Source organism: Lepidochelys kempii, chromosome 5, assembly GCF_965140285.1.
Source record: "Lepidochelys kempii isolate rLepKem1 chromosome 5, rLepKem1.hap1, whole genome shotgun sequence".
Lineage (NCBI taxonomy): Eukaryota > Metazoa > Chordata > Testudines > Cheloniidae > Lepidochelys > Lepidochelys kempii.
This window is the reverse complement of record NC_136384.1, coordinates 60,416,224-60,431,518: the sequence shown is the minus strand read 5'-3', so window position 1 is coordinate 60,431,518 and position 15,295 is coordinate 60,416,224. Positions and strand designations below refer to the sequence as shown.

The following is a 15,295-nucleotide window of genomic DNA, read 5'->3' as shown; positions in this document are numbered from 1 at the left end:
GTGCAGGTGAACGAGCCTCTGATAGTGTGGCTTGATAGAGATCTTGTAAGTGTTTGTCTCTGGCTGAGGGGTTGGAGCAAATGTGGTTGTATCATAGAGCTTGGCTGTAGACAATGGACCGTGTGGTGTGGTCAGGATGAAAGCTGGAGGCATGTAGGTAGGAATAGCGGTCAGTAGGTTTCAGGTATAGGGTGGTGTTTATGTGACCATCGCTTATTAGCACCGTAGTGTCCAGGAAGTGGATCTCTTGTGTGGACTGGTCCAGGCTGAGGTTGATGGTGGAATGGAAATTGTTGAAATCATGGTGGAATTCCTCAAGGGCTTCTTTTCCATGGGTCCGGACGATGAAGATGTCATCAATATAGCGCGAGTAGGGGCATTAGGGGACGAGAGCTGAGGAAGCGTTGTTCTAAGTCAGCCATAAAAAATGTTGGCATACTGTGGGGCCATGCGAGTACCCATAGCAGTGCCACTGATTTGAAGGTATACATTGTCCTCAAATGTGAAATAGTTATGAATGAGGACAAAGTCACAAAGTTCAGCCACCAGCTTTGCCGTGACATTATCGGGGATAGTGATTATCATACACATTGTAAAGAGAGTGATCACTTTAGATAAGCTATTACCAGCAGGAGAGTGGGGTGGGGGGAGAGAAAACCTTTTGAAGTGATAAACACCCATTTTTTCATGACCTGTGTGCATAAAACATCCTCACTGCATTTTCCACTTTATGCATCCAATGAAGTGAGCTGTAGCTCACTAAAGCTTATGTTCAAATAAATTGGTTAGTCTCTAAGGTGCCACAAGTACTCCTTTTCTTTTTGCGAATACAGACTAACACGGCTGCTACTTTGAAACCTTTATTTGGGTTGTTATCACTACTTTAAGGCAGGGTGTGCGGCAGCCACCCTAGCACTCCTAGTTCCAGCACCTATGCCAGGAGTGTTTGTTGTGATGCAAACTATTGGACTAAGACCATCCATTCATTTCAAATGGACAAATGGAAAGTACTGAAGAGTATTCAAAAATCATAAGTATCATAAGATTTCAAAAATATTTTTGGTTCTTTATATTTGTTTTCTGAGACTTAATTTCAAACCTTCGCCACAACCGCTAGTGCTAGAAAATTACTTATTTTTTTTAAAAATGAAAGATTCTCACATAATCACTGGACTCAAAGAACTGGAGATTTAAGAAAAACACCAAATATCACAAGACTCAGCAACAGTGTCAATGAATGGCCACCAGATGACTTTGATCACTGTCAGCCTGAGATGAAATTAAACTAGTGACCTAGTGGTGAAAGCCTTTAGCTTTCCTCTGTCAACTTCTACACTATATTTTTGTATTTTCAGTACAATTTTCTTCAGCTCACTGAAAACTACATATTTAGGGTTAGTATAAAATAAATTGAATATAATATCAAATTAAATAACAGAGTGGATACTGTAATTGTTTTGTTTATTTTCATATTTAATTCAATAAAAAAACAATTTTGTAATTTTTTTGAAGCTGTGACAGACTTTCCAGTTGGCTGAATTGTAGTGCTGTGGAAAACACTGGTCTGGTTCATAATGTAGTTCAAGCTTCCTGCAGACAATGTGGGGTTTTGAATATAAGGGATTTTTTATTATGATTAAAAAACCCTCTATTTTATTACCAATTCTCTGAACCATCCTGACAATGTATATGATTTTGTATATTGGGATTAGAATGGTATTTAACTCACTGGTGATTGGATTATACTGGCATATAGACAGTTGCCTTTTTAATACAAAAATGGCAATTTTATTTGTACAAGGTATTAAATCTCATAGTTTGGAATTTATAGTGCTGGCTGAGTACTGTGTTGTGACATCGTGTTATGGATTTGCCAGCATTTCCGTAAAACATTATGTACCTTCATAGTACTATCTGTATAGTTACTTTAAAAAAGAGTGAAAAGATTGTTATTAAAGCTGCAAAATCAAGCACTCAAAAGTTAAGAAATACCAGAATTAAGTTTGTCTGAGCAATTTTAAGTCTGTCTCCTTGTGCATTGGTATTAGGACACTCTTTAATTACATGATCACATACTAATTTTAGTTGTGTCCCATCTGAAGCAATTCTGTGTGATATGCTGAAGCAAGATGCTGCAGTAGTGCATATCCAGTCCTAAGGTTTTCCAGTCAAGGTTTTCTTCCGCAAGTGAGAAAAAAGCTATACTGAGCAAAACACAGATAGGATATAGTAATTTTCAACAGCTCATAATTTGAACAAATCTGAATCTATATTCATGGGGTCAACCAAAGATAGCTGACCCCATGACCATCCACAGGCCATACTGCAAATCATGGAGGTTTTAGAGCTCTTAAAAACAGGGTAATTTTTATAATGGAATGTTATGGCTACCTAAATAATGGGATTGGTATCACTTCCCTATAATATTTGTATCCAAAATATTTAATCGTTCATCTTCATTATGGTATTGTAATGAGTACTTACAGACTTTTCCTGTTCTGTTCAAATGTAGGAAGTGCATTTCATTGTTGACAAAGTATGAATTTTTTATTCTGTTAAACCAGGAGGCTGTCAAATTATTAAATGTAATTTCTCAGCAAATATAATTTGTGTTTGTATTTATGAAATGTACATATGTGCCACAGTAACCAAATTGGAAGACTTAAGCCTTTTCTAAAAGTATTTACTTTGGGTTTTCAATAGTTATTCTGTATCACCCTTGTTAAATTGAAGATGGTATAAGATGTGAAGAGTAAAATATATCTTCAGTGTTGGCATTTTCCAATATTAGGCCCTATCCTGAAATAAATCTCTATGCAGGTAAAACCTGTTTACTGCAATGGACACTGTGATTGTATAGTGAAGTTGTGTCTCTAGATTTCCTCGAAGATTAACTCTTATTGACCAAACAGTTAAACTCAGTTAGTAGGATTATTAATTTATGTTTTTCAATTATAGAAAAATAAGATATTTTAAATATTTAACTCCAAGAGTTTGACTCAGCTTTGCTATATTAGGTTCCAGTCCTCCATTGAAAACTGCCAACTTACATATGTAAGTGTTTGCATGATCAAGCCAATAAGTAGTCTAGTTGACTTCATTAGGACTACTAGTCATGTGAGTAACTTTACACCTGTCAGTATTTTTCAGGAAGGGTATTAAAAAACAAAAAACAAAAACAAAGGAAGAGGATCACACCTTTGGGCCCCAATTCAGCAAAGTATTTTCAGTGCAGGCTTAAGTCTACAGCATTTGCTCAAAGTTAAGCACATGCTTAATGCTTTGCTGAATTGGGGACCTTAGAGTCTAAGATCTTAGAGGCAGGGAACATGTCTTTATGTGTGTTTGTTCTGTGCCTTGCAGATAGGGTTGCCAACTTTCTAATGGCACAAAACCAAACACCCTTGCCCACTCCTGCCCCCTCTCTGAGGCCCTGTGTCATCCTGCCCCTTTTCTGAGGTCCTGTCACTTGCTCTCCCCCACTTTCACTCACTCATTTTGACCAGGCTGGAGCACGGGGTTGGGGGTACAGGAGGGAGTGAGAGCTCTGGCTGGGGGTGGAGGCTCTAGAGTGGGGCCAGAAATGAGGGGTTCAAGGTGTGGGAGTGGGCTCTGGGCTGGGGCAGATGGTTGGGGTGTGGGCTCTGGGGTGGGGCCAGGGCCAAGGGGTTCAGAGTGTGTGAGGAGGCTCAAGGCTGAGAACATAAGGCCATACTGGGTCGACCAAAGGTCCATCCAGCCCAGTATCCTGTCTGCCAACGGTGGCCAATGCCAAGTGCCCCAGAGGGAGTGAACCTAACAGGTAATGATCAAGTGATCTCTCTCCTGCCATCCATCTCCACCCTCTGACAAACAGAGGCTAGGGACACCATTCCTTATCCATCTGGGCTAATAGCCATTAATGGACTAAACCTCCATGAATTTATCCAGTTCTCTTTTAAACCCTGTTATAGTCCTAGCCTTCACAACCTCCTCAGCCAAGGAGTACCACAGGTTGACTGTGCGCTGAGTGAAGAAGAAATTCCTTTAATTTGTTTTAAACCTGCTACCCATTAATTTCATTTGGTGCCCCTAGTTCTTATATTATGGGAACAAGTAAATAACTTTTCCTTATTCACTTTCTCCACACCACTCATGATTTTATATGCCTCTATCATATCCCCCCTTAGTCTCCTCTTTTCCAAGCTGAAAAGTCCTAGCCTCTTTAAACTCTGCTCAGATGGGACCCATTCCAAACCCTTGATCATTTTAGTTGCCCTTTTCTGAACCTTTTCTAATGCCAGTATATCTTTTTTGAGATGAGGGGACCACATCTGTACGCAATATTCAAGATGTGGGTGTACCATGGATTTATATAAGATAAAATATTCTCAATCTTATTCTCTATCCCTTTTTTAATGATTCCTAACATCCCGTGTGCTTTTTTGACTGCTGCTGCACACTGCATAGACATCTTCAGAGAACTATCCACGATGACTCCAAGATCTTTCTCCTGATTAGTTGTAGCTAAATTTTCCCCCATCATATTGTATGAATAGTTGGGGTTATTTTTTCCAATGTGCATTACTTTACATTTATCCACATTAAATTTCATTTACCATTTTGTTGCCTAATCACTTAGTTTTGTGATATCTTTTTGAAGTTCTTCACAGTCTGCTTTGGTCTTAACTATCTTGAGCAGTTTAGTATCGTCTGCAAACTTTGCCACCTCACTGTTTACCCCTTTCTCCAGATCATTTATGAATAAGTTGAATAGGATTGGTCCTAGGACTGACCCTTGGGGACCACCACTAGTTACCCTTCTCCAGTCTGAAAATTTACCATTTATTCCTACCCTTTGTTCTCTGTCTTTTAACCAGTTCTCAATCCATGAAAGGATCTTCCCTCTTATCACATGACAACTTAATTTATGTAAGAGTCTTTGGTGAGGGACCTTGTCAAAGGCTTTCTGGAAATCTAAGTACGCTATGTCCACTGGATCCCCCCAGGCTGGGGGTTGGAGTGTAGGAGGGGGAGTATAGGCTGTGGGTGTGGGTTCTGTGGTGGGGCTAGAAATGTGGGATTCTGGGTGTGGGAGGGGACTCTGGGCTGGGGCAGGGTGTGGGCTCCGGGAGGGAGCTTGTGTGCAGGAGGGACCTAGGGTTGGGGCAGGGGGTTGGGCTGTGGGAGGGGGGTGCGGGCTCCAGGAGGGAGTTTGGGTGTGGAGGGGGCTCCAGGCTGGGGCAGGGAGTTGGGGTACAGCCTCTGGATGGTGTTTACCTCGGGGCTCCCTGAAAGTGGTGACATATCCCTCGGCTCCTAGAGATAAGGGCAGCCAGGTGGCTCTGTGTGGTGTGCGAGGCCTCCACATGCAGGCTCCACCCCCCACAGATCCCATTGGCTGAGGTTACCGGACAATTGAAGCTGGCGCATGGGGCGGGGGCAGCACGTGGAGCCCCCAATCGCCCCTGTGCCTCAGAGACAGAGGGACATGTCCCTACTTCCGTGGGCCATGTGGAGCCAGGTACGGAGTCTGCCAGCCCTGCCAGACTTTTAATGGCATGGTCAGTGGTGCTGACCAGAGCCGCCACAGTCCCTTTTTCACCAGGTGTTTCAGTTGAAAACCAGATACCTGGCAAGCTTACGAGTTGCAGAATGGGCCTAGATCCTTACTGAGGCTACTGGGCACTCTAGCAATATAAACAATTAAAATAAAAAGGAAAATAGGAATACTATGTGTTCAGGATCCACCAATATAAAACAGAGATCACTATCTAAATAAGAAATAAAGTATTAAGCCAAAGAATACTTCCCTAACATTTTAGAAGCATTCCTACTTCTGCATGTCTGAGATGAGGAACACTGACAAGTCTTAGCCAAAGAAATAACTTAAGAACACTCTTATTTTTAAAATGTGACTTTGCTGACATTTTATTAGAATCTATTTTATAATTTAATTTTTCCATCCTTAATGGTATTGATAACCACCTTTTAATAAATTCACAAAACCAAACACCCCTGTCCTGCCCTTCTCTGAGGTCCCACCCCTCTTGCTCCATCCCCCCTCCCCCTCCATTGCTTGCTCTCCCCCATCCTCACTCACTTTCACCCGGCTGGGGCAGGGGGTTGGGGTGTAAGGAGGGGGGGTTAGGACTCCAGCTGGGGGCGTGGGCTCTGGGTGGAGCCAGAAATGAAGGGTTCTGGGTGCAGGAGAGGGCTCCAGGTTGGGGCAGGGGCTTGGGGTGGCAGGGAGGGGGTAAGGACTGTGGCTGGGGGTTGGGGCTGGGGGATGAGGGGTTTGGGTTGCAGGAGGGGGCGTTCCGGTAGTTGGTAAGCATTCATCTTTCTTCTGCTAAAATAACTAAGCCTGATCACTACCATTGTGAAAAAATTTGATATCCACAGTAGCTGTCTTTCAATTCAGATGAGTGAATTTCAGAGAAGATTGGGACTGGGACCTTTCCTCAATTCCCTAATTCCCGAACAACCCCATAGAGGGTCCAGTGACAAACCCTTTTATCTTAAATTGCCATCTTGAGGGAAAGGATTTGTTAGTCAACAACTTCTGATGTTTCAGTCAGTAGCAGAAAGACTTGAAAGGTTCCGTGTTCCTTCACATGTACTTTTAGAAAAGTCCTTTTTGTTGTCCTGGGATCTAATTCATCCTAGAATGTACTGCTCTGTAATAAAGAATCCCTGTTCAGGTGGCATTTATCCCACATGATTCACTGTGCACTAGTGGAGGATCAGGTTCACTATGGTAAGAAATCCAAAGAATGTATTCTGGGACTTCAGATGTCCCAAAATAAATTAGGGAATTAGTAGTGAGATTGAAGGCTTGTGTGGGAGAAGAAAGTTAACTTTCATATATGTGTCTCTAGATTTATTTGGTGCTTCAGGATTTGTGAGAACTCAAAATTCCAAGTGAATCTTGTAAGTGCAAATTTGGGTAAGCTGAACCTGCTGGTTTCATGAAAACCTCATTGACTCAGTCTGAGTTGTGGGGTTTAGCAGACTCCTAATTACTGCAAGAATTGCCATAATGAAAATCATAATTAAAAAAAAACTTACAATACAGTATGATTAATTGACATGATTTAATTACTTCCACCTTGCATGGAGATAAAACAAAATCCTGAAGATTGTTACCAAACACTATATTAGCAATATTATAAAAACAACAACAGTATTCACTTCAACACATAATTTTGTTAGATTTTTACTGTTTCTCTTTTAAATTCTGTGCCAATTCTGAAGAGTGTTTTGCAATTCAAATAGGGCCTGGTTTGGTTGTAGATGTAAGTATGAAATAAGTAAAGGGCTGATTTCTAACTAATATTAGAAATTTTAAAGAGTTTTAGATTGAAATCTCTTCTTGCATATGGCTACATTGTTACTTTAAAAACAGCCCGGAAGAAAGGATGTTGCATATACTGTACCACCCTAGGATTAATCCTGGATGGCATTGTGACTCGGACTCACCTTTGAGCTACAATTCCTCCTCTCCACTTTGCCATTAGACAGTATTAACTGACAGCTGGCCTGAACCAACTCCCTTCCAATGTCCTGCACTGGCTCAGCTACTCTGACCAGTCCCTAAGGAGATGAACATTGGAGCCTGAATCAAAACCCAGCAATTAGTAAATTATAGTCCCAAAGATCATCAGTACAAGCAACAAAATATTAAACTTCAGCTAAGCCAGAAATTTTGATAAGAATCCATAGTGAACCTAGAAAAAAGCTTTAAAGAGTCTAAACACCAATGATTAAATCATCCCTTCAGCTCAGATTACAAAAATAATTACTGACATACTAGTTCCATTTTCTCCCTTTGTTTCAGATTTTTGGTTACAGCTGAGTCCCCTCCCCCCCACCCCAAGAGTGTTGCCAGTTTAGCCATTTTCCAACCTCCCTTTAAATGTAACTGAGGGATAGCCATGTTAGGCTGTATCCACTGAGGGTATGTCTACACTACGAAATTAGGTCGAATTTATAGAAGTCGGTTTTTTTGAAATCGGTTTTATATATTCGAGTGTGTGTGTCCCCACAGAAAATGCTCTAAGTGCATTAAGTGCATTAACTCGGCGGAGCGCTTCCACAGTACCGAGGCAAGCGTCGACTTCCGGAGCGTTGCACTGTGGGTAGCTATCCCACAGTTCCCGCAGTCTCCGCTGCCCATTGGAATTCTGGGTTGATATCCCAATGCCTGATGGGGCTAAAACATTGTCGCGGGTGGTTCTGGGTACATATCGTCAGGACCCCGTTCCCACCCTCCCTCCCCCCGTGAAAGCAAGGGCAGACAATCATTTCGCGCCTTTTTTCCTGAGTTACCTGTGCAGACGCCATACCATGGCAAGCATGGAGCCCGCTCAGGTAACCGTCACCCTATGTCTCCTGGGTGCTGGCAGACGCGGTACGGCTTTGCTGCACAGTAGCAGCAACCCATTGCCTTCTGGCAGCAGACGGTGCAATACGACTGGTAGTCGTCCTCGTCGTGTCCGAGGTGCTCCTGGCCACGTCGGCTGGGAGCGCCTGGGCAGACATGGGAGCAGGGACTAAATTTGGAGTGACTTGACCAGGTCATTCTCTTTAGTCCTGCAGTCCTATTGAACCGTCTTATGGTGAGCGGGCAGGCGATACGGACTGCTAGCAGTTGTATTGTACCATCTTATGCCAGGCAGGCAAGAGATGAAGATGGCTAGCAGTCGTACTGTACCATCTTCTGCCAAGCAGCCATGAGATGTGGATGGCATGCAGTCCTTCTGCACCGTCTGCTGCCAGCCAAAGATGTAAAGGATAGATGGAGTGGGTCAGAACAAGAAATAGACCAGATTTGTTTTGTACTCATTTTCCTCCTCCCCTGTCTAGATCACACTGCAGTCAGTCACAGAGAAGGCGCAGCGAGGTTAATCTAGCCATGTATCAATCAGAGGCCAGGCTAACCTCCTTGTTCCAATAACAACGATAACTTTGGTGCACCATTTCTTATTGGAACCCTCTGTGCAGTCCTGCCTGAAATACTCCTTGATGTACAGGCACACCCTTTGTTGATTTTAGCTCCCTGAAGCCAACCCTGTAAGCCGTGTCGTCAGTCGCCCCTCCCTCCGTCAGAGCAACGGCAGACAATCGTTCCGCGCCTTTTTTCTGTGCGGACGCCATACCAAGGCAAGCATGGAGGCCGCTGAGCTCATTTTGGCAATTAGGAGCACATCAACCACCACACGCATTATCCAGCAGTATATGCAGCACCAGAACATGGCAACGCGATACCGGGCGAGGAGGCGACGTCAGCGCAGTCCCGTGAGTGATCAGGACATGGACACAGATTTCTCTGAAAGCATGGGCCCTGCCAATGCATGCATCATGGTGCTAATGGGGCAGGTTCATGCTGTGGAACGCCGATTCTGGGCTCGGGAAACAAGCACAGACTGGTGGGACCGCATAGTGTTGCAGGTCTGGGACGATTCCCAGTGGCTGCGAAACTTTCGCATGCGTAAGGGCACTTTCATGGAACTTTGTGACTTGCTTTCCCCTGCCCTGAAGCGCATGAACCAGGATGAGAGCAGCCCTCACAGTTGAGAAGCGAGTGGCGATAGCCCTGTGGAAGCTTGCAACGCCAGACAGCTACCGGTCAGTTGGGAATCAATTTGGAGTGGGCAAATCTACTGTGGGGGCTGCTGTGATGCAAGTAGCTCACGCAATCAAAGATCTGCTGATATCAAGGGTAGTGACCCTGGGAAATGTGCAGGTCATAGTGGATGGCTTTGCTGCAATGGGATTCCCTAACTGTGGTGGGGCTATAGACGGAACCCATATCCCTATCTTGGCACCGGAGCACCAAGCCGCCGAGTACATAAACCGCAAGGGGTATTTTTCGATAGTGCTGCAAGCACTGGTGGATCACAAGGGACGTTTCACCAACATCAACGTGGGATGGCCGGGAAAGGTGCATGACGCTCGCATCTTCAGGAACTCTGGTCTGTTTCAAAAGCTGCAGGAAGGGACTTTCTTCCCAGACCAGAAAATAACTGTTGGGGATGTTGAAATGCCTATATGTATCCTTGGGGACCCAGCCTACCCCTTAATGCCATGGCTCATGAAGCCGTACACAGGCAGCCTGGACAGTGGTCAGGAGCTGTTCAACTACAGGCTGAGCAAGTGCAGAATGGTGGTAGAATGTGCATTTGGACGTTTAAAGGCGCGCTGGCGCAGTTTACTGACTCGCTTAGACCTCAGCGAAACCAATATTCCCACTGTTATTACTGCTTGCTGTGTGCTCCACAATATCTGTGAGAGTAAGGGGGAGACGTTTATGGCGGGGTGGGAGGCTGAGGCAAATCACCTAGCTGCTGGTTACGCGCAGCCAGACACCAGGGCGGTTAGAAGAGCACAGGAGGGCGCGGTACGCATCAGAGAAGCTTTGAAAACCAGTTTCATGACTGGCCAGGCTACGCTGTGAAAGTTCTGTTTGTTTCTCCTTGATGAAACCCCCCGCCCCTTGGTTCACTCTACTTCCCTGTAAGCTAACCACCCTCCCCTCCTCCCTTTAATCACCGCTTGCAGAGGCAATAAAGTCATTGCTGCTTCACAGTCATGCATTCGTTATTCATTCATCACACAAATAGGGAGATGACTACCAAGGTATCCCAGGAGGGGTGGTGGAGGAGGGAAGGAAAATGCCGCACAGCACTTTAAAAGTTTACAACTTTAAAATTTATTGAATGACAGCCTTCTTTTTTTTGGGCAATCCTCTGTGGTGGAGTGGCTGGTTGGCCGGAGGCACCCCCACCGCGTTCTTGGGCATCTGGGTGTGGAGGCTATGGAACTTGGGGAGGAGGGCGGTTGGTTACAGAGGGGCAGCAGTGGCAGTCTGTGCTCCAGCTGCCTTTGCTGCAGCTCAACCATACACTGGAGCATTCTGGTTTGGTCCTGCAGCAGCCTCAGCATTGAATCCTGCCTCCTCTCATCACGCTGCCGCCACATTTGAGCTTCAGCCCTGTCTTCAGCCCGCCACTTACTCTCTTCAGCCCGCCACTTACTCTCTTCAGCCCGCCACCTCTCCTCCCGGTCATTTTGTGCTTTCCTGCACTCTGACATTATTTGCCTCCACGCATTTGTCTGTGCTCTGTCAGTGTGGGAGGACAGCATGAGCTCGGAGAACATTTCATCGCGAGTGCGTTTTTTTTTTCTTCTAAGCTTCACTAGCCTCTGGGAAGGAGAAGATCCTGTGATCATTGAAACACATGCAGCTGGTGGAGAAAAAAAAAGGGACAGCGGTATTTAAAAAGACACATTTTATAAAACAGTCGCTACACTCTTTCAGGGTAAACCTTGCTGTTAACATTACATACATAGCACATGTGCTTTCGTTACAAGGTCGCATTTTGCCTCCTCCCACCGCGTGACTACCCCCTCAACCTTCCCCCCTCCCTGTGGCTAACAGCGGCGAACATTTCTGTTCAGCCACAGGCAAACAGCACAGCAGGAATGGGCTATACTGAGTGTCCCTGAAGAAAAGCACTCTATTTCAACCAGGTGACCATGAATTATATCTCACTCTCCTGAGGATAACACAGAGAGATAAAGAACGGATTTTGGTTGAATGCCAGCAAACATACACTGCAATGCTTTGTTCTACAGTGATTCCCGAGTATGTGTTACTGGCCTGGAGTGATAAAGTGTCCTACCATGAAGGACGAAATAAGGCTGCCCTCCCCAGAAACCTTTTGCAAAGGCTTTAGGACTACATCTAGGAGAACCGCAAATGCCAGGGCAAAGTAATCCTTTCACATGCTTGCTTTTAAACCATGTATAGCATTTTAAAAGGTACACTCACCAGAGGTCCCTTCTCCGCTTGCTGGGTCCAGGAGGCAGCCTTGGGTGGGTTCGGGGGGTACTGGCTCCAGGTCTAGGGTGAGAAACAGTTCCTGGCTGTCAGGAAAACCGGTTTCTCCGCTTGCTTGCTGTGAGCTATCTACAACCTCCTCCTCCTCATCATCTTCTTCGTCCCCAAAACCTGCTTCGTATTGCCTCCATCTCCATTGAAGGAGTCAAACAACACGGCTGGGGTAGTGGTGGCTGAACCCCCTAAAATGGCATGCAGCTCATCATAGAAGCGGCATGTTTGGGGCTCTGACCCAGAGCGGCTGTTCGCCTCTCTGGTTTTCTGGTAGGCTTGCCTCAGCTCCTTCAGTTTCACGCGGCACTGCTTCGGGTCCCTGTTATGGCCTCTGTCCTTCATGCCCTGGGAGATTTTGACAAAGGTTTTGGCATTTCGAAAACTGGAACGGAGTTCTGATAGCACGGATTCCTCTCCCCAAACAGCGATCAGATCCCGTACCTCCCGTTCGGTCCATGCTGGAGCTCTATTGCGATTCTGGGACTCCATCATGGTCACCTGCAGCTTGCCACGCTGGCCAAACAGGAAATGAGATTCAAAAGTTTGCGGTTCTTTTCCTGTCTACCTGGCCAGTGCATCTGAGTTGAGAGTGCTGTCCAGAGCGGTCAGAATGGAGCACTCTGGGATAGCTCCCGGAGGCCAATACCATCGAATTGTGTCCACAGTACCCCAAATTCGAGCTGGGAACGTCGATTTAAGCGCTAATCCACTTGTCAGGGGTGGAGTAAGGAAATCGATTTTAAGAGCCCTTTAAGTCGAAATAAAGGGCTTCACTGTGTGGACGGGTGCAGGTTTAAATCGATTTAACGTTGCTAAATTCGATCTAAAGTCCTAGTGTAGACCAGGGCTAAAACAACGAGGAGTCCGGTGGCACCTTAAAGACTAACAGATTTATTTGGGCATAAGTTTTCATAGGTAAAAAACCCACTTCTTCAGATGCTTCGGATGGTTTTTTAGCCACAAAAGCTTATGCCCAAATAAATCTGTTAGTCTTTAAGGTGCCACCGGACTCTTCGTTGTTCCTGTAAATTTAAACACCTCCCATCCTCCTCTAATTTCAATTCATGGGAAAGACTCTGCAGACTCTCCAAATCCTGTCCCCTATGCTAATCTTGAGTGAAAAAGCTTTGTGCAGGGATACTCTGCATGGGACAGAATCCCCACACTTCACCCAAAACACACACACAAAAAGACAGCAGAAGTACTCCATAGCCTCTACTGCAAGTAATTGGCTTAAATTTTTGTTCTTAATTTCATCCCATTACTCCTATTCTAGGCTCTTTATTATATGAAAAATTAATTTCCTAGATATAGTTGAAGATGTAAGGCCAGATTCAGAAGTGAGTGTCTGGAAAACTGGTTAAAATCTAGATAATGGTGTAACATGCTGCCAGATGCTGAGAGAGAGGTGTGTAGCCTCTGAATTTGGTTCATGTAATAAGGTAGTGAGACAAATGTGGCAAAGATGGATTAGTATGCCTCATGCTTTGGAATGCTTGTGTTTCAAAACTATGCACTTAAGAAATGGGCTTATTTAAATCATTTAAGAGAGCCAACTGAACTATTTAATCCTTAGAATCCTTTTATGTACTTTGTTAGAGAGAAGAAAGGTGAGGAAAAGACCCAAGGATATTATTGTACCTGTTTTAGAGTCCCACTAGGTTTCTCATGCTTTGGTGTGTGACAAGGTTGGATTCATTGTAGCTCACAGTTATGGCTATCTACTGCCTTTTGTGAGTTCTTTTCTCTCTGCAGATGGGATTGGAAGCTGCTCATAGAAGCTTCCGCTGTTTGTCTCCCCGTCTGCTTGTCAACTCTCTTAAGGTATGTTCTTGGCCTAAAAAAAAAAAGTCTAATTTTGTTCACACTCCTCTGAAGTTACTATTTCCTTTTAAAACATCTTTCTAAACTTCTGACTCTACAGCTGCGACAGGTTCAGCCCCTGCCTCAAAGCTTCATTATGTCTGTTAGTGACACTTCCTAAAAAGTTGCCTGTGTTCTGTTGCCGATTTCTTTATGCTGATCTATCTTCTTTTGGTTTGTTTTTCAGAGATGGGGAAGCCCTTCAGTGGTTTTAGCTCTCTTCCTCGTTCTGCTTATTGTAGCATCCATCTCTGTAGCATCTTTCCAAAGATTTAAAAATATAAACAATAATAATAATGCCTCTCTCCTCCTCCTTTCCTTCTCACCCTCTAGGAAGAACTGAGTGATTTACATTTAGTTTAATTTTGTTAAGACTTTGGGGGTAGACACTGTGTGAGTGAGAGAGAATTTATTGTGGGAAAGCTATATCCAAGAGATGCCTTTTACATGATGCAGGTTAGTGATCATTCTTAGCTCAACTGGGTGCAAGTTGCAGTTATGATTTGTCTATCTAATTTGTCCACCATAGATGGACAGTTTTGTTTTGCCACAAGAATACTTAAGACAACCAGATATGAGAGAGACATTAAGGTGTCATCCCAAAAGATCAGATTCCGGTGCAAAGCCCTCACTACCCAAAGCTCCCATATACATTTGACACAGACTCACAGGAATGGTCTAAGAATAGTGCAACTGGTATGTTATGTGACTGCTTTCCCACTCTGTTTCTTTCAGGACAGTGTGTTTATGCTCAACAGGATTAAAGAGAAATATTAAAAAGAGTTAAAGCAGTAAAATTACAGGCAAAAAGAATTAAAAACAAACAGTTTTCAAGAAAGAAGCATGTATTATAAATGAACCTATAGATTTTAATAAGAAGTTTAAACATTTCTCCCAGGCTTTGGAAAATTCTTTTGACCAAATACAATTTGATCAAACTATTGGAGACATCTCCTTTAATTCACTGTCATTAGAGCAGAATGGTCACATGGCTAAAACATTTTCCCATATGAAAACTGAAAGAGCTATTGAAGACTTAAATCAGATAAAGCACTGGGTTGAGATGGCTTTCCAGCAGACTTGCAAATACCTTTCCTAACCTACTATTCCCTACACTATTTCAGAACTGTCTGAGGCATGAGTGATGCTTTGAGATATATGTAGGACTCGAATTACTTTGCTAAAAAAATGACAAACTGGACACTGACTGTTGAGATTTTCCCCAGCTCACAGTTAAATATACTGTGCAAATCATTGACAACATTGTTGATTAAGTGACTGGAAGATACTAAACCCATTCTCATATTCATAAATAGGTTTTATAAAAGGAGTAGATAATGCACCAAAAATGCTTCATTAGCTGGTAATACATAGAAAAATGGCATCTCATCACACTGATTTCCCTACGAACACATTGCAGTTAGTTGCAGAGAATACCATTGACAGGGATGAATGGCTATATTGGCAGTGTTTCATAAAATTAGATTTAGGCTGCTATTTTTATTCTAGATGAAATGTCTGTAAAACTGTCCTGTGGACAGTTTAATATTTCTT

At 43.9% G+C, this 15,295-nt stretch overlaps 1 protein-coding gene across 10 annotated transcripts in view; it reads left to right on the top strand.

Annotated features, from left to right (window-relative positions):
- The window catches only part of KIAA0825 (KIAA0825 ortholog), a 419,202-nt gene that overhangs the window by 388,205 nt on the left and 15,702 nt on the right, over positions 1–15,295 (top strand). The window lies entirely within an intron of this gene.